Source organism: Vipera berus, assembly GCF_964194415.1.
Source record: "Vipera berus genome assembly, chromosome: W".
NCBI lineage: Eukaryota > Metazoa > Chordata > Lepidosauria > Squamata > Viperidae > Vipera > Vipera berus.
In genome coordinates, this window is record NC_138210.1 from 71,719,204 (window position 1) to 71,738,909 (window position 19,706).

The 19,706-nt window shown below is 43.1% G+C and overlaps 1 gene segment (V, D, J or C); it reads left to right on the forward strand.

Moving 5' to 3' along the window:
- The first annotated feature begins 6,036 nt into the window (after positions 1 to 6,036).
- On the forward strand, positions 6,037 to 19,441 carry LOC308676457 (Ig gamma chain C region-like). The segment is given in 4 exons: positions 6,037 to 6,339; positions 8,664 to 8,811; positions 17,075 to 17,389; positions 19,005 to 19,441.
- Positions 19,442 to 19,706: the final 265 nt, after the last annotated feature.

The following is a 19,706-nucleotide window of genomic DNA, read 5'->3' on the forward strand; positions in this document are numbered from 1 at the left end:
GTCTTCCAAATCCGGGAACCGGCACCGACGTGCGGCATGTCTGACCCTGGTTATGAAGTCATTTGCTGACTCGTCAGGAAGCTGGAGTTTCCGAGCGAAGTTCACTCTCCAGTAGAGTTCTGACTTGAGGGGCATGAAGTATTTACTCAGCCCCTCAGTGAGGTCTGCATAGGAGATGGTGGCGACCGGCTCCGGGGTGAAGATTCCCACAGCGGCATCATAAACGGCGGGGCCGCTGAGCCAGAGGAGGGCGGCCGCCTTGGCCCGGTCATCCGTGATCTTCTTGACTACCAGGTACCCTTCTACCTGGCCCAGATGCGATTCCCAGCCTTCTGGGTGGCGGGTATCGAATTCTCGAATGTGGCCGTGGTTTGTCATGCTGTCTGTAATTGAGGTGCCGCTGCTTGCGTTGAATGGAAGTTTGACTTCCAGTGACTTCAGCAAGTGACCAGCTCGGCTAAGGGAAAAAATCTCTTCTCCCCTTAGGTAGTGACTTCAGCTAAGCAAGCAGCATCCCACCCTCGTCGCCAGTGCTTTACTCAAGAAGCAGGCGAGACAGCAAGTTAACAGTTTAACTTTTATTCGGAACCAGGCAAAGAACAAGGGAACAAGACATCTATTTATACTGACAGCTGCCGGCGGCTTGACCAATCAGGGGTGAGTCTGATCCCGCGCCGTAGTCTCCGCCAATCGGAGCCGTCCGGTTTTGACAGCTCGGAGCTGTCATCTGTAGCGCGTGTTGAACTGTCAATTGTTGGCGCTTGCGCGGTTTCGCCCGGCAGCTTTTGACAGCTGTCAAAAGCTGCCGCGGTTTTACCTCAGCCCTTGTAACTTCTGTTTAACTCACTATAATAACAATTAGTAAATACACAACAGAAACAAAGAAGAACGCCAAACGATGAAAACCTTTCAATACATATGCCAAATATTTTTGGAATTTTGGCATTCAGATTTTGAATTTGATGAAGATGATTCTAGTATGACTTACAACAATTTGTTTGGTGACCGTACAAAGATACAACGGCGCTGACACACAGTATGATTGTTTTTTCAAAGTTATGACTGTTGCAGCATCCCCATGATGAAGGGATCAAAATTCGGATGCTTGGCAACTGGTTCATATTTATAATGGTTGCAGTGTCCTGGGATCACATGATCCCCCTTTTGTGACCTTCTGACAAGCAAAGTCAACAACCAATGGGTGTTTTTTTGCTGTAAACCAGAAGCAAACCAAAGATTCTGACAAAAAAAAATCCTGAAAATCGTAGTCACACGTTCGTGGGCCATTGCAAAAGGTAGAGGTAAAGGTCCCCCCGCACATGCGTGCTAGTCGTTTCCGACTCTAGGGACCAGTGCTCATCTCCGTTTCAAAGCCGAAGAGCCAGCGCTTGTCCAAGGACGTCTCCGTGGTCACGTGGCCGGCATGACTAGATGCCAAAGGCGCACGGAACGCTGTTACCTTCCCACCGGAGTGGTCCCTATTTTTCTACTTGCATTTTTACGTGCTTTCGAACTGCTAGGTTGGCAGAAGCTGGGATGAGTAACAGGTGCTCACTCTGTTACATGGCAAAGGACAGGGCCAGATACAGGGACTTATAAATTGGGTAATAAGGTCCGTTCTGACTTTGAATGGGGCTAAGCCACTGGTTGTAAGTCGGGGACTATTCGTAGAAAACTTCTCCAGATCTGCTTTAATAGCACAATATCAACTTATACAAATTGATGGAGAAGAATTCAGATTGACTGGAAAGGAAGAGGATATACTCTAAGTGATTTTTCCTGCTTTGGTGTGCAAGAAAGAACTGAAATAACAGAACAGAGCAGAGCAGAACAGAACAGAACAGAACAGAACAGGAGCTGGAAGGGATCTTGGAGGTCTCTTAGTCCAGCCCCATGCTCAAGCAGGAAAACCCATACCATTTCAGATAAGTGACTAGTCTCTTCTTAAAAAACCTCCAGTGATGGAACACCCACAATTTCTGGAGGCAAGCTGTTCCACTGGTTAGGGTGTCTTCGCTGTCAGGAAGTTTCTCCTTAATTCCAGGTTGCTTTTCTCCTTGATTCACTTCCAACCATTGTTTCTTGTCCTGCCCTCTATTGCTTTGGAGAATAATTTGACCCCCTCTTCTTTGTGGCAGCCCCTCAAATACTGGAAGACTGCTATCATGTCACCCCTGTTTCTTCTTTTCTTTAGACTAGCCAAATCCAAATCTTGCATCCATTCTTCACATGTTTTAGTCTCCAGGCCTTTGATCATCTTAGCTGCTCTTCTCTGAACTTTTTCCAAAATCTCAACATCTTTTTTGTAGTATGGTGACCAAAATGGGTTGCAGTATTCCAAGTGTGGTCTTGAATAACTAAATTGTTGATAATTCAGAGAACAATCCCATAACTAAAAAGAATATATTGCACATTAGACAGTGCATGCTCCACTTTTTACCGGACATCAATCCATCTCTATTGGATAAGCAGGTTCACCGTGGAATTCTATCTTTTCATTATATTTATGGATGTAAAGGAACCGGGCTTATGATGAATCAGTCATAGCACTAATTGATGGGGAAGCGGATGTTAGATATTTTGCGTTGATGAAAAACCCAGGACTCACATCACTTTCTCATTTCACAGAGGTAACCGTGTCGGTCGAGAACAATTACAGTATAAAGAAGGAAGCAGAGATTAAGCATTTATGGACGACTATTGTGATTTTCTACATTTTCTTTCTGCTCAGTGTATGTTACGGTGCCATTATAACGTTGTTCAAAGTAAGTAAAGATAACTGTTGCAAAATGCATTTGTTTTCATCCCAGCGATAGGGTGGACACAGGCTGACATAAATATTTTGTGAAGAGAAAGTAAGAAAAAAAAAGAAAATGGGGGTGGACTGAGTGGTCCTTATGGTTTGCAATGACTCCAAGAGCCAGTAGGGAGATGGAAGGGGAATGCTTGGAAGATCTGGAGGAGAAGGGTTGGAGAGAAGACAACTTTTAGTTATCTCAACTGAACTACTTAGTCACCATTTGGCCAGTCAGGTGGCCTCACGGTCGATAGTCTTTGTCTCAGGTTGCCACTGGTAAGAGCAAGTCCATGACTTGGTTGTGAATAATTGAACACCACAATGTATTACCAAACCCTGTTTGGGTAAGCATGGAGCAGTTGCCTTGTCTGAGATATAATCTCATGTTTGTGATCCTTCACCCAACATCATCCCAAGTTAGTGGAGGAAGAGTGGCAATGGTCTTCTGAGATATTCTGGGGCTGATGATGCAACTTGCTATAGATACGATGGATGGTCAGTGCAATCCCAGATTGTTACCTTCTGGGAGGGGGCTTCGTGGTATCCGAAGCAGAACATCCAGGTTCAGTCACACTTTTGTTCCATACAGTATCAACCTTGTGAACTCTCAAACTTCCTCTTTCCGCTACGTATTCAAGATGGACAGAGATTAATATTTATATGTTATTTATATGTAAGGGTGTAGGTATATACATATGTTGTACATAGCAGGTTTATATGTGTGTTATGTATGTTTAAACTTTTGAGAGCAGGCAACAGAATTTCATTTTTAATGTGTGCCAGTGTGCCCACACTTAAAAAATGACAGTAAAGATGATCTGTCTACAGTGTCTTCAAATCTCGTTTAGCCACCACAAAGCTGTCACTAAGGGAAGCCCCAACCATGCTCGTGATCTTACATCAGCTTACATCCTTGGCTTTATCGACCTGCAAAGGTCATAAATACAAGGAATGGCTGTAAAGTTAGGATGTAACAGGGAGGGAAAGAATAAATAATCACCAATTTCATGAATAGGCCTATCCTTTTTTTTTCTATGCTTTCATTTGACTTATATTTGCTAAGATAATCTTATTATTGTGTTTTTCCTACCTCTTCTACACAGGTCAAATGGATTGCTTCTGCTCTTAAGAAACTGAAGAAGAATAAGAAGAAGCCAGTAGGCCCCCACTACAAGAATATAATCTATCAACGTACATAGTAACAATTTCTGGAGGGTCCGTTCCATGTCTTTCAATCCCACCCTTCTCCTTGACCTGCCAGTACTCTTTCTTTTGAGTTGGAGATGATGTCCTGGGGGAGGAGAGGGCACCTTGCTGGAATCCATTTTCCAAGCTTATTTCTGTTTAATATCAGCTGAAAGAGCCACCTTGCAAAAGGAAAACATGAACATCTTCTCTAAACAACAATCGGGTTTGGAGATAGAAATATTAAAAAGTCCCTGCAGAAAGCAAATGATCTAAGGAGGCTTCTAAACTTGTAAGAAACTTCTCCAAATGTTTTTGTTTCAACTCCCGAGCCTACTCTGGAGATTCAAGTCTTCATTTTATCCCAAGGTCTTCTAAGCTAGTTTATCTCTTTTTATATGTCCTCAGGCTGTCTGATGGTCTTAGGCTACCAGGAAAAAATATGTTCTCTTATCTATATTTTACTAATAGCAGCTTAGGCATAATCTTGTCCCTAATATTTGGTGGCTCTTTTTCCTCCATTCTCCCCCAAACTATTTGTTTCCCAGAATGGAAGCACTGATGCTATTCTTCGTAATCTATGTTTTTGTCATCTTTGTTATATTTGCTAAAAAATAATAAAGAGAACATGAAATGAAATAAAAGCCTTCCTAACATGGGTTTCTCATGGTGGGATGAAGGGAGCAAGTAAATGTAGGATCCAATCTGGGTCACTCACCAAGACCAGAGTTTTAGTCTTCCAAGTTTTTGGATTCGTGCTAGAGCCCATCCTCAGGGAAATTCTCTCTCTCCATTCTGGTAAGGGTGAAGTTCCCTGATGTTGGATTCCAGCATGAGTCCAAAATTTCAAAAGGTTAAACCTCTGGTCCCGATTACTGACCCAGATTGGATCTTGCAACATTATCTTGGGACACTTATATTTGCCTTCAGTTGGGAGCAAATGAAGTGAAGTATGAATACCATCGTCAACACTGCAAACGAACTTGGCTGAAGCCATTTTTTTTTTCGTTTTCAGTTGCCACAGAGTTGGGAGTGGGGATGAGCAATTTTCTAGTTTAATCAAAAACAATAAATTGTTCTGTGGGAACCAAGGTCATTGCTGTTTGAGTTTTGGCAGGCTGAAGCTTTCGTTAGAAAGCCCGCCAAAGAAGTTTTTTGGGGAATGTGATTTATGATACATTGCTGGGGGTGGGAAAATCAACTTTGTAATATTGTAACCTTGGGGGGGGAACTTCAGTCTTGGTTTCACTTAAGAATGTGCTGATATTTTGTAGCCAATAAATATGCTCTTTAAGGAAACTTTTGCCTTGGAGTTCTCTTCTTATTGATCTCATCTATCGGAACCATGACATTAAACCAAGACTCAAACTTATTTTAACAACATGTGGTCCTGAGCCCCAGTCGCCTACCCAAACCTTAGGGAGGACAACAAAGACTCAGGGAAGAAGCAAAAATGGAAAAGAAGGCGGAATCGGCTGCAAGCCTCAGCGCAGCAGTGGCAGATGGACTGCAGGTGCAAGCCCAGGTGGAGAGTGCAGCTCCTCCAGCCAGTATGAGATAAAAAACCCAAGAGATCCCACCAGAGATGTTGATGCAGCAAGAAGGAACATTGGCCCTCAGAGGGACCTGGTGGTCAGAGGCTGCCCCACCACGGAAGAGTACTGTGAAGGCAGTGGAGGCTGAGTCCCCATTGATTTCATCCCACGGATCTCATTTGCCAGTGCCGAGAAAGGCAAAGTGACCAGTTACTTGGGATGAATCAGGGGGATGGGAGTACCTGACCACCATCCACAGCCATTCCATCGAACGCTTGAGAGAGAACTGTGAAGGACTGGAGATGGGAGAAAGAGAGCCGATCACCCACCAGATGCTCTCTAGTGAGCAAGAGGACAGGCATCCCCATGATTGTCCACCACCACAGTGAAGTCCCATCCCCATAGCGATGACTCGGGCCGCCTCCCCACTGTCTAGACCAGCCTTAACTTTGAGCCCAGTGCATTGGCAGAGCCCTGACCATCATCAATGTTGAGCCATTCCTGAACGTTATCAGTGCTATGCCAGCCCTGATTGTCACCAGCATCCCATCAGTCCCAACCATCACCTGCACCATGCCAGCCCTTACCGTCAGCAGCATTATTCCAGCCCCAATCGGTACTGATGTCCTGTCAGTCCCAACCATCATCAGTGCTGTGCCAGCCCTAACTGATGCTATGCCAGCCCTGACTGTTACTAACATCATGACAGCCCTGACCATCACCAACACCACATCAGCCCTGACTGTTACCAGTGCCATGTCAGCCCTCACCATTGTCGACGGCTTGCCAGTTACAGGGCCCCAACCAAAGGTTCTAAACAGGGTAGGCCTTCAGCAACACCAATGCCAAGCAGCTGGCATACTGCAAGCTCTCTGGGAGCAGCGACCTGTGGACCCACCTCCAATCAAGCCCACCTTGGATGGAGATCTCAAGAAGCTATCTTTATTCCTGAACCAAGTGTGGACTCACATGAATTGTTATGCTCGTGCTTACCCAGACACAGCCAGAATGGTTGAATTTAGAAGGTGAGACAGCGGAGTGGGTAGTTTTGGGATTGGCCTGGCTTGACAAGTGGCAGCCTATGATTTGGTGGGAGAACGGAGTGAGGAATTTAGGTTAGCAACGGAACCTTCACCGCCCACTCCCGCCAGCAACACAAGTCAAAGCCGCAAGCAATCTCTTGAAACACTGAAAACTGCCATTAACTCCCCCGCCTGGCTTGCTGCTCATCCCAAGTGAATACCAAGACTTAGCTGATGTATTCAGTGAGATGGAGTGTGACATCCTGCCCCTCCCACCGAGCAACTGATTCCGCAATTGAGATTTTGCTGAGAGCCAAACTGCCCAAGCTGAAAATGTACTCAATGACACACACCCCACAAATTAAAAGAGCTGAGAGGGTACATTGACAAGAACTTAGCCAGAGGGTTCATTCAGCCAGCAAAATCCCAAGTAGCTGTCCCTGTGCTTTTTAAAGAAAAGAAAGATGGGTGGCTGAGGCTGTGCATTGATTTTAAAGGGTTAAACGGGGTCAGCATGGAGAATATGTACCCCTTCCCTGTAATGGAAGACTTGTTAGCCCATTTAGCAAAAGGAAAGTTTTTTACCAAACTAGACCTAAGAGAAGGGACACTGAGCTTGTCGATCAGAAGGTTGGCAGTTTGGCGGGTCAAATCTCGAGTGCTGCGTAACAGTGAGCGCCTGTTCCTTGTCCCAGCTTCTGCCAACCTAGCAGTTAGAAAGCACATAAAAATGCAAGTAGAAAAATAGGGTCCACTACGGTGGGAAGGTAACAGCGTTCCGTGCGCCTTTGGCGTCTAGTCATGCCGGCCACATGACCACGGAGACGTCCTTGGACAAGCGCTGGCTCTTCGGCTTTGAAATGGAGATGAGCACCGGCCCCTAGAGTCGGAAACGACTAGCACGCATGTGCGGGGGAACCTTTACCTTTACCTTTAGACCTAAGAGAGGTGTACTATTGAGTGAGAGTTTAAAAAGGAGATGAGTGGAAGATGGCTTTTAACAGCCCCATGGGAAGTTTTCAGTTCAATGTTTTGCTGTTTGGACTACAGGGAACCCCTGTTGTGTTCGTGCAATTCATCTATCAAGTGCTGCATGAGCACCTGTACAAGGGGGGTTTAGTCTATCTTGATGACATCTGCATTTCTACAGAGACCATTGCAGAACATGTTAAATTAGTGTGTGAGGTACTCAAAAAACTGCTGAACACTAAAAAATCTATGCAAAGCTCTCAAAATGTGAATTCCATCAAATGCACCTGGACTACCTAGGATATAGGATTTCCAGGGAAGGCATTGAAATGGATCCCACCAAAGTGAAGGCAGTAATAGAATGGCAACCCCCATGGACCCGTAAACAACTCCAAAGTTTTTTGGGGGATTCGCGAATTTTTACTGGCAGTTTATCCCCTCTTTTGCGGGTAATTGCTTTACAAATTACCGATTGTTAAAGGCGGGGAAAACTGGGGGTAAGCCACAACCCTCTCAGCCCCTGCCATGGTCTACGGAAAGCCAAACAGCTTTTGAGAACTTGAAAAGACTGATCGCTGCCGAACCTGTTCTCAAATACCCAACCCAGAGCAGCAGTTCATCATCCAAGCCAACACTAACAATGTGGCTGTGGGGGCAGTTCTCTTACAAAGAAACCAAAAGTGAGATTTACAACCCTGTGCCTACACTTCCCAAAAATTAAGAGACGCTGAGCAAAGGTGGGCAATTTGGGAGAAGGAGGCTTTTGCTGTGAGGTAGGCCCTACTAACTTGGTGTCAATTCCTCGAGGGGGCAAGGTGCCTTTCGAAGTGTGGACTGATCATAAAAATTTAGAGGCAATGAAAACCCCCTGTAAGTTATCTCCTAAATAAGTTCAATGGGTGCAATATTTTAATCGTTTTAATTTCATGCTAAAGTATATCCCAGGGAGGGAAAATGTTTTGGTTGATGCCCTTTCCAGATTGCCCCAGTAAAAAAGCTGCCATGAGGACATTGTGAACTCCATCATTCCACAATCATAGTCAATCTCTCAGATAAATCCAGGGAGACAACAACAAACAAACAACAAACACTGAGCCAGACAGCCCATTAACAAAAAAGCTAAAGGAGCAATTGAAAACTGATTCCTGGTTTCAGGAAGACAAGATCATACTGACTTATCGAGATGGGCTAACCTGCCAGAAACACTCAGAGTTCCGGCACTCCAGTGCAGCCAAGATACCAAACAGGCTGGCCATTTTGGATATCTTAAGACATTTGTTCCGGAGGCAGTTTTGGTGGCCAGGTTTGAAAAAAGACTTTGAAAATTTTGTAAAAAGGTATGCAATATGTGCAACAATGAAGAAATACTCTGGAAAAACCCGTGGATTGTTGCAACAAGTTGCAGAGCCTTCCCAACCCTGGGAAGAAATTGCCATTAACTTTATTGTGGAATTATCAGAAAGTAGGAGAAATATGGTAATACGGACTGCCATTGACCTGTTCTCAAAGCAAGCTCACCTCATAGACTGTTCCAGTCTCCCCTCCACTCGGAATTAGCCAAAATGTTTCTCAAGCATATCTACTGGCTCCACAGAGCACTAAAACAGATTATTTCAGATAGGGGGGTTCAGTTTACTGCAAGATTTTTGAGGGATTTCCGTAAACTAATTGGATCCACACAAGGGCTATCATCGGCTTTTCATCCATCTACGAATAGAGCAGCTGAAAGAGAGAACACAATGGTGGAGCAATACATTAGATGAGGTGGCTTATAATAACACAGTACATAGCAGCACTGGATTCACTACTTTCAAAATAGCTACTGGCAAAGAGTTCATTCCCATGCCTGAATACCCACAAGACCATCCAGCCTCTCAAACCCTAGACCAGTGAGTAACCTCCTGGAAAACTGTTTCAGACAATGCAAAAAAGGCTTTAGCAAAAGTCACAAAGGTTTACAAAGAGCAGGCTGATAAAAAAAGGACTCCTCCAAAACCATTGCATGTGGGGAGAAAGGTTTATCTCACTACAACGTATTTAAGACTCAAACTGCCTGGTAAAAAATTGGGACTGAAATTCCTTGGATCTTTCCCCATAGTTTGAATTATAAACCAAGTCACAGTAGAATTAAAACCCCTCGCCTTTTGGGAAAGATCCATCCTGTTTTTCACTGCAGTCTATTGAAAACTTTCAGAGAGTCATCCTTAAGACTTACTCCCAAACAAGCACCTCGTGTCCTTGTGGTAGAAGGGGAGATCATTATGAAATCAAATGATTCTAGACTGTAAAAGTGGAAATTACAGTATTTGGTACAGTGGAAAGGATACCCTTTGTCAGAAGCCACTTGGGTTAAAAGCACTGATGTTAAAGCTGATAGATGAATACATAGATTTTTTGATAAGCATCCAAATAAGCCTCGGGGAGATTCCTAACTCTAACTCTTCTTCATCTACAGGATTTCTCTTTTTCTAGAGGATTTGACTGTCAATGCTGCAAATGAACTTGGCTGAAACCATTTTTTCTTCATTTTGGTTGCCACAGAGTTGGGAGGGGGGAATGAGCATTTTTTCTAGTTTAGTCAAAATAATAAATTGTTCTGTGGGAACCAAGGTCATTGCTGTTTGAGTTTTGATGGGCTGAAGCTTTTGTTAGAAAGCCCGCCAAAGTAGTTTATTGGGGAATGTGATTTATGACACATTACTGGGGGTGGGGAAATCAACTTTGTAAAATTGTAACTTTTGGAGGGGAATTTCAGTCTTGGTTTCACTTATAAACGTGCTGATGTTTTGTAGCCAATAAATATGTTCTTTAAGGAACCTTTTGCCTTGGAGTTCTCTTCTTATTGGTCTCATCTATCGGAACCATGACTATCACTTTATAACACACACTTGATAAGATGCACTTGGTAAGACACACTTTGTAAGATGCACTAGGAATACTGCATCCAGTTTTCGTCACCACATTACAAAAAAGGTGTTGATACTTTGGAAATAGTGCCGAGAAGAGCAACTAAGATGAGTAAAGGTCTGGAGACAAAACGGTTGCAGGATTTGGGTTTGGCTAGTCTAGAGAAAAGAAAGGGTGACATGAGAGCAGTATTCCGTTATTTGAGAGGCTGCCACAAAGAAGTGGGGGTCAACCTATTCTCCAAAGCACCTGACAAGAAGCAACGGATGGAAACTAATCAAGGAAAAGAGCAACCTAAAATTCAGGAGAAATTTTCTGACAGTGAGAACAATTTATCAGCTGCTTCCAGAGGTTTTAAATGCTCCATGAGATTGGACACACAAGGAATTGGTCTTCGGTGCATAAGCTCTCAGTGTACATAAAAATCATAAGTGATAAATCATAGTCATCGTAAACACACGTTCAACATAAATCATAAAATACAAGTTAGTCATAGTCATCGGATTTTTTAGTAAAGCATTATACAATAAACCATAACAACAAAAACAATTATCTGGAAATAATTTTTGTGGGTCAGATTAATGTCAGGTTCACTTTGACAGCTTTGCCTTGTCTAGTGATTAAACTTTTGGACTTTCAAAAAAAGTGTCTAAAGGAAGAAAATGGGGAAGTTTCTCTGTGGTTGATACTCTTTTGTCTGTTTTTAAGATGGCACCTTTTGGACCCCAAATATATCTCTTGGACCTCAGTGCTCTTGTTTTTTTCACACCTTCACGCCAACTCAAAGAATATGACCAGTTGGAAAATAACATCTTTTTGGGGACATTCTTTAAGAAGAAAGTGAGGGGAAAATTCTGAGACAGACTACAGATTGGCCCTGAGGTGAGGCTGGCACTTGGCTTGGTAAGTACAAAATTCATCAAAATTTGGGGCTTGGAGACATCAAAATGCAGAAGGTTAAGATAATTTGAGAATCTCTGTGGAGATTCTCAGTGATCCATGTTGTCCCCGAAGATCCTTTTTGAAAAGGTAACTGGAGTTTCTTTGTTGTTTCCTTATAGACATTTCGCTTCTCATCCAAGAAAAGTCAATTTGCCTCTTCAAAAAGCATCTTTGGGACAAGAATCATTTGAGGTTTCTCTACAGGTGCTGGATAGTAAAACTTGGTCTTCCATACATCCCAGTAGTGAAAGAAGCAATGGAATGGGATTCTTGCTATCAGGCTTAATACAGCTTTTAAAGGGATTGCAATCCATCACAATCCCTTAATCTCAGCTGAGCCTCGCAACTGGGAAGTGGGCAACTTGTAGTAGTAGCAGAAGTTAACTGTGCGGTCCTCATGTTCCAGCTTATGATCGAACTTCAGTTGGGTTTGGCAGGTAGCAACCCATTTACACTTACCTGCCATGTTCAGTTGGGAACTGAGGAAGAAGTTGGATAACAGGGGACGATGAAAATCTTTTTCTGTTTGTTGGCTTCTTCCAAGTTGCTTATCCAACCTCGTGCTCTATTTTAGCCTTAAGTAAAGGGATCTGAAATTAACTGTGTGGTTAAATCCTCATGTTTCAGATTATAGTCCAACTTCAGTTGGGTTTGGCAGATGCTCTCTCTCTCTGTCTCTCTCTCTCTCTGTCTCTCTCTCTGTCTCTCTCTCTCTCTCTCAGTCTCTCTCTCTCTCTGTCTCTCTCTGTCTCTCTCTGTCTCTCTCTCTCTCTCTCTGTCTCTCTCTCTGTCTCTCTCTCTCTCTCTCTCTCTCTCTTTATTTGTAAGATACTCAAAGATTTACTTAACAAGGAAGATCCTGGGGCTGGAGAGAGGTTTCAGAAAGCCTCAACCAAACTCAACTGAAAGGAGACAAGCTGAAGGTGCAAGCTGAAGGTGCAGCACAGGATCGCCTAAATAACTTCACATTCCAGATACTTAATTGGGAGATTTAGGCCTTACCAATCAACTCCAGGTTCTGCTCGTGAAAATCAAAGGAGAGAATTGGTAGCTTCAGATGAGAGCTAGCGTGAGCTAACTCAGCATCTGCTCCAGGCTCGATTCTCAACTGGTAGCATTTTTATCTCAAATTTGAATTCTAGGGTATGGGTGCCTTGAGGTAGCTCATGGGGGGATGAGTTTCTTTTGAGTTAAGTGGTAACCATCCATGCTGGATGGTTCACTGTGCCATCTGTCATCCTAGCTGAATTCAGAAATTAGTCAAGCTAGTGGGTAGAAACAGGCTACGTGGGTGTCTATACCCAGCCAGAATCCCAGCTATGATCTTCCTGATGAATGCTGGAGTTGAGAGAAAGTAGCAAGGAATAAGAATATTATCTGGTTGCCAAGCCTGCCTTCTCAGTTAGGAGAGGTGGGTTTGAAGGTGAAAGAATTGGAAAGAATGGGGCTTCAGCCTAAAAAGCTCACCCTAGAAATTATCCGCTTCTCAGTTGAGTAGGTAAAGAAACCTGCAAAGATGTCTCCTACAAACAGTATACTCAGCTGTGTGATACAGAAGCTACAAAGCCCAGAGTTCAACTCAGTTGGCAGGCAGAGGGAAGCTAACTGGGTACCTGCTTGGTGCCCTGGGCACATCCCAAAGTTTTTTTGTACTTCTATGGGTTTTGTGTATGTTTTTTTTATGGTTCAAATAAGACAGCGAAGAGCAAAGAGGAAGCTTAGATGAATGTGCAATGCCTGCTCTCATCTGGGAGATCCTAAACGAAATGCCTAAACGCCCCATCCTTTGCTAACTTTAGGACTCATTCCCGGGGGTGCTTTGCTAGTCCTTCAAAGATTGTTCTGCCCAGATGAGCTGGAGGAAGTTCTGGATTGCTACTAAAAGTTTCTGTCCTCTCAGATAAATGTTAGGCTATAGTGAAGCTACTGGGCTGCAAAAAGAGGCAGCTCACATCTTGGCAAGTGGAAGAGGGAAGGAGACAGCAGGAGCTCAGATGGAAGTAGGTTGCAAGGATGCTTGTTATCAGGGTGATGCTTGGCTGGGAAACTTTTGTGCACCGTCTGCTGAATGTAAGCTCCAGGCCAAGTGCAAGAGGACCAAGGACCTTCTTGAAACTTTGTGCCAGGGCAAGACTTCATTGAGGAGATCTCTAATCTCCCAGATGATTAACTGGGCTCCAGAAGATGGAGGGAAGGCAATTAGGTCTTGCTTCTATTTAGGATTGCCACTTAAATGAGAAATAAATCGTAATTCAGACTGCTCCTCTGCCTGTAGCAGCAGGAACGGCGGCAGCCAATGGCTTTTGAAAGAGGAACGTTCATGGGAAGATTCAAATTCAGAATAGAGATGGACGGGACCTTGGAGGTCTTCTAGTCCAACCCCCTGCTCAAGCAGCAAGCCCCGTATCATTCCGGACAAATGGCTGTTCAGTCTCTTCTTTAAAACCTCAAATGCAGGACCACAACTTCTCATGGCAAGCTATCCCACTGGTTAATTGTTCTCACTGTTAGGAAGTTTCTCCTTAATTTCAGGTTGCTGCTCTCTTCGATTAGATCCATCCATTCTTTCTTGTCCTACTAATAGATGGCTAGCTAAGGCCTGCAGAGAGGCATGGATGGTTAACAAAGGTGATTAGCAATCCTGGTTCCTGTCCACATTTAGGAATGAAAGTGTATAAGAAAGCTTGAAAGAGACTGGGCAGATCTAACACATTACGTTGGTGCTTTTGTTACTGGCACATCTCAGATTCTAAATCTGACTCCGGTAGGTTATGGACTAGATTGTACCATGGAGCTTGAAGACCAAAGGGGAATTTTGCACATCAGAGGAGTTGAGCCCTGCCTGAAAGGCAAATCTCTAACACAGTGGTGGGATTCAAGTATGTGAACAACCGGTTCTCTGTGTGGATGCCGCTTCCAGAATTCTGTTCTGGGCATAGGGAACAAAAAATTAGCTACCGGTTCTGCCGAACTGGTGCAAACCAGCTGAATCCCATCACTGCTCTAACACCCATAATAATGAGGATCTTCCCTACTGCCAGATTAAAAACAGAACAGTTCTTCTAAATTGACCCTTTTCACTTATAATGGAACTTACTACCTAGAGCAGACTTCCCTAACCTGGAGTTTTGCAATTTATTGCACTGCAACTCCCATCATCCTTACCCTTTGCATGACCCTTGATAACAGGTACAAGGCACTGTTGTTTAGCATCCAGCTTGCCTTCAGAAATCATGGGCACTCCATCACTGCAGATTTTTAGAAAGAGACTGGACAGTCACTTGTCTGAAATGGCATAGGTTCTTCTGCTTGAGCAGGGGGCTGGACTAGAAGACCTCCAAGGCCCCTTCCAGCTCTATTCCTATTCGTATTCTCTTCTATTCTCTTCTATTCTCTTCTATTCCATTCCATTCCTTTCCATTCCATTCTAAAATCACTAGAATTTAACCTTGCTATCCCAATCATGGCTATAAAAATCATTCTCTTTCTTAGGAATTGTTTGTTGTTGGACTTGTGTAGTATCCACACGTTTTGTAGCAACATGAGGTTAAGATAGGTTTTCTCTCTGCAGACTAGCTAAAGTCCCAATATTCTGTGAAGCCTAACATTTATTTCAGCCCCTTACTGTGGAAATATCAGCTACTACAGATAAATAAGGAGGGTAGAATGGAATGAGAAAAACGTGGATAAAGATGTTGAAATTCAGGTTTCTGATGGAAAGTTAAATTCAGGAGTGCCAATTCCCTTTTTCATTTGTTCCTTTGTCTTTAGCTTCAGTTTGAATCCAGATGGCCTTTGATAGGCTTTCAGGTTGATCCCCAAGGCCCCAAACTAACCACCTGGTTGCTTGTATCCTGGCTAGTTGGCACACGTAGATGAAATTGTCTTGTTTTGGCAGGGGAAAGGTTTAAAATGGTACATCATCTATTGGAAAAGAGATATTGGTCAACATTCAGTGATAGTGATGGGGTCTCTGAACCCACCCACCCACCCACCCACCAAAGCTGACAGCACTCTGCAGAGAATCTTCCATTTCCTGAATTCAAAACAGAACAAATGGAACTGGAATCTATCAATTAATCCATTTTGCTGCAGATTTCTTGCATACAGTCTGATCCATGCTCCATTTTTTCCATTGCAACTTGCTTGCTTCTTTACTTAAATAATGGAAGGCTATGATAGTTAAAACTCAATAAGAGGAAGTAACGATTAGATTAGATTAGATTAGATTAGATTAGATTAGATTAGATTAGGATTAGGATTAGGATTAGGATTAGGATTAGGATTAGGATTAGGATTAGGATTAGGATTAGGATTAGGATTAGGATTAGGATTAGGATTAGGATTAGATTAGATTATCTTTATTGTCATTTTTTTTCCTGCGGGCACAACGTCACACGTTAAAAATGAAATTTAGTTGCTCGTTCTCAAAGTGTACATATACATAACACACATTTAAAACATACTATATACAACTTGTGTATAGACCTACACCCTTAGCCATAATTAAGTTTTGAAGACGGGACCTTATTTTGAGATGCATTGACTGCATTGAGTGGGGTTTCTTCTTTTTTGAGGGGGGGTCTTTGGTGCTCTCTGAGCTTGTTTTCTTGCAGATGTTTCATTACCCAAACTAGGTAACAACATCAGTGCTAGTTTGCCCTCAGTTTAATTTCTGGAGGGTTGCCCTACCAGGATTTGCGAGAGTTATCTTGGGGGTGATTAGGCTGTTTACTGTTGGCTTGTTTGGCAGTTCCTTGATTGGGGTATTGTTTATTTTGATTGTTGGTCTGTTGTTAAACTTGCAGTTAATGCGTGTTCTTCTGGGTGCTGATTGCTATTGGGGGGGCGGGGGTTTTGTTCCCTTTTCTTCTTCTAAGAAGGCCTTTTTGTGTGGGTGCTCTGGGTCTTGATCTGTGGTATATGTAAACCAAAAATGAACTATTTAATCCCATAGATGTTGTCTGCTTGTTATTGTGTGATCCTTTGTCTTGAATGGGCAGGACTGTTACCTCTTCCCAAAGAGCCATTTTCCAAGTGCCCAAATTTTGATCACATGATCTTGGGGATGCTGCAATGCCATAAGAGTGAAAAATGGTCTTACATCATCTTTTTCAGTACCACTGTCACTTCGAATGGTCGCTAACTGAGCCATTGTATATTCAGGTACCAGCATTTCAAGTTCTGAAATAAAGGCCTGAAAGAGGAACACGGATGTGAATACTTTGCAAATTCAGAAAATGAATAACCTCGGTTTTGCTTTACTTAAAACAGAATTCTACATCTCATAATATAAAAAAAATACGCTTGAGGTCTTCCCCTGTCCCATGCACTAATTAAATTTTATATTTCAGGTGATTCCGGATGGTGGATCTCTCCAATGGCACCATAGAGCTATTCCACATTTATCTCCCTAATGAAATCTATTTGAAGAATCAAATCAGAAGGGCAGGGCCACTGTTTCTGGAAAAATCTCTCTCCATAAACTCCCATGAACCGTATGGAGCAGTGATTTTCCAACTTGGCAACTTTCAGATGTCTGGACAAACTTCCAGAATTTCCCAGCCAATGGAGAATTCTGGGAGTTGAAGTCCACCCATCTTAAAGTTGCCAAGTGTGGAAAAACGCAGGGGTAGAGTAATGTCTAGAAGCCCTCAGGTCCACTAGAGGATAGATCTACACCAGCTTCATCGTCCTGTCTTTATTTTCCCCTGCAGATCCTCCCAAAGCCCCCTCTGTGTTCCCATTGACTCCTAGTCACGAAACCCGGGTGGCCAGGGCACTGTCCACTGCCTCCAATGTGACCATCGGTTGTCTCATCAAAAACTACTTTCCTAAACCAGCCACAGTGAAATGGAATTCAGGTGCCATCACCAGTGGAATTGACAATTTCCCTCCAGTTTTGCAAGCATCCGGTCTGTATACTCACACGAGCCTGCTCACCATCCCCTTCAACAACTGGGAATCCGAGACATTCCAGTGCAATGTCGAGCATGCAGCCACCAATACCAGAATCAACAAAAACGTTGAGCGTGAGTCCAGCAAATTTGCTCTTATGTTTGCTTTTCCTTTCAAAGGGCAGATGATGATGATGATGATGATGATGATGATGATGATGATGATGATGATGATGATGATGATAATGATAATGATAATAATAATAATAGTAATAATAATAATAATAATAATAATAATAATAACAGAATTGGAAGAGATAATAATAATATACAAATTGATGGAGAAAAATTCAGATTGACTGGAGAGGAAGAGAATATACTCTAAGTGATTCTTCCTGCTCTGGTGTGCAAGGAAGAACAGAGCAGAACAGGGACCTTGGACGTCATCTAGCCCAACCCCCTGCTCAGGCAGGAAACCCTATACCATTTCAGACAAATGGTTGTCCAATCTCTTCTTAAAATCTTCCCATGTTGGAGCATTCATCACTTCTGGAGGCAGGTTGTTCCACTGGTTAATTGTCTTCACTGTCAGGAAATTTCTGCTTAGTTCTATGTAGGTTGTTTCTCTCCTTGATGGCTTTCCATCCATTGCTTCTTGTTGATTAGGCAAAGACAAAATCAACCCCCTAAGTATGACAATAATGAGTTGGGGGAAAAGATATAGTATTCAGGATAATAGTAGATTTCTGCTTGGAACCAAAAGTCCTACAGTAGAAGAAAATAGCTCAACATGGGGTGTTCCCATTATGATTTGCAAGAACCAGACAACTGGTGTAAAGAGAAAAGATCTGGGGCTTTCGCATCTGGATAAGGGAGAATCCAGTTAAGCCATTTGAAATTTCAATAATGAGAGGTGCAGGTTTCCGCAAGCTTATTAAAACGCATGGAAGTCTGGAATGTTTTCTAAAATCCATGACGTATTTCAGTGCAATGCATTTCTAAAGGTTTTATGGCTTTATTATCCTTGAAGGAGCTTCACCAATATGAAGCTGCTGTCAAAAATACTCCCTTGATATCACCACATCTGGGGCCACTGAGCTGCATCCCTTGCTTCTATGACAACTTTTCACAGCCATAATGTAGAATTGTGGCACTCCTAAGAGCTCTTGGGTGGTTAGTGAATTCAGGACTGGGCTATTTTCAGTATGTCCCGGATCCAAACCAAGCAGGTCGTTAGGACAAAGTGAGATGTGGCTTTCCTGCAGGGCCACCACCCTCTAATATGAAAGGTCCCCAGTGTAGACTTTGGTTTCCTCTTGTTGCACTGGAGGATCTTATTGAAGGCCTGTGGGAAACCCTTATGCAGCTTTTGATTAAATAATCTTCCAAACACACACACCACTGACCAAAAGCGAGACGAACTATGTGAAGTGACGTGGCCAGGTGGGTTTTTGGAGTTAAGCGCTTCCGAGGACTTGCATGTCCTGTCTTCCTAATATTAATTACTCCAATTTCCTGGGCTTTTTTTATCACGTTAAGTTCTATTTTGGCTTGGAGTGCTATCTGAACCCTGTGAAATTATAATTGTACCTAATCTGTTCAATCTCACAAATGAACCAGTCCTCAGAGGCTGGCAATCTACAATACGTCATGACTTAATATGTGGAAACCCAGTCGCTGCTTCCATAACTTTATCCTAAACTAAACAATATGTGACTTTCTTTATCTTTTTCTTCCCATGTTCACAAAGGAAGGAGGAAGGCACCATCCGTTCACATCTACCCTCCCATCCCTGGCAATTCATTAATCCTCACCTGCTTTATTCGAGGCTTTTTCCCAGAAAATAGTGATGTCGAGTGGCTAAAGAATGGCAATGCCATTTCAGAAGATGACTACGTCAACACCCCAGCCGTGAAGGAAAAGAGGGACGAGACCTACTTCCGCTATAGCAAATTGTCAATCTCTGAATCATCTTGGAATGACGGCGATATATTCAGCTGTATGGTTGTCCATGAGGCCCTTGAACAGAAGTTCACCCAGAGGAGCATAGCAAAAACATTGGGTAAACGTTGAAGACTCCCCTCAACATGCATTGTCCTCCTAGATTTGACTCTCACAGTGTTTGATCCAAATCCTTGCAAATAGTTTACATGCTAATATGTTTTGCTGCTGGCTAAATAAAAGCAATCCAACTCAGATGGCTCTTAGGTTTTGCTCTCTTTTTTTTTCAACCAAATTGAAGACTGAGCAAACCTGAGGGGTGCATTCTGGAATGAAGAAGAAATCGGCAAATTTCTCTGGATATTCGAACAAAGGATCAGGGTTGAGGCTGGGAGAAAAATTGGTTTTATTCTTCTCTTATCAGTATCAATTTGAGAGCGATCGATTGGGTCCATACTACTTCTACTCAGAGTTCTTGCACAACTTCATACCTGTCTAAAGATTTATCAAA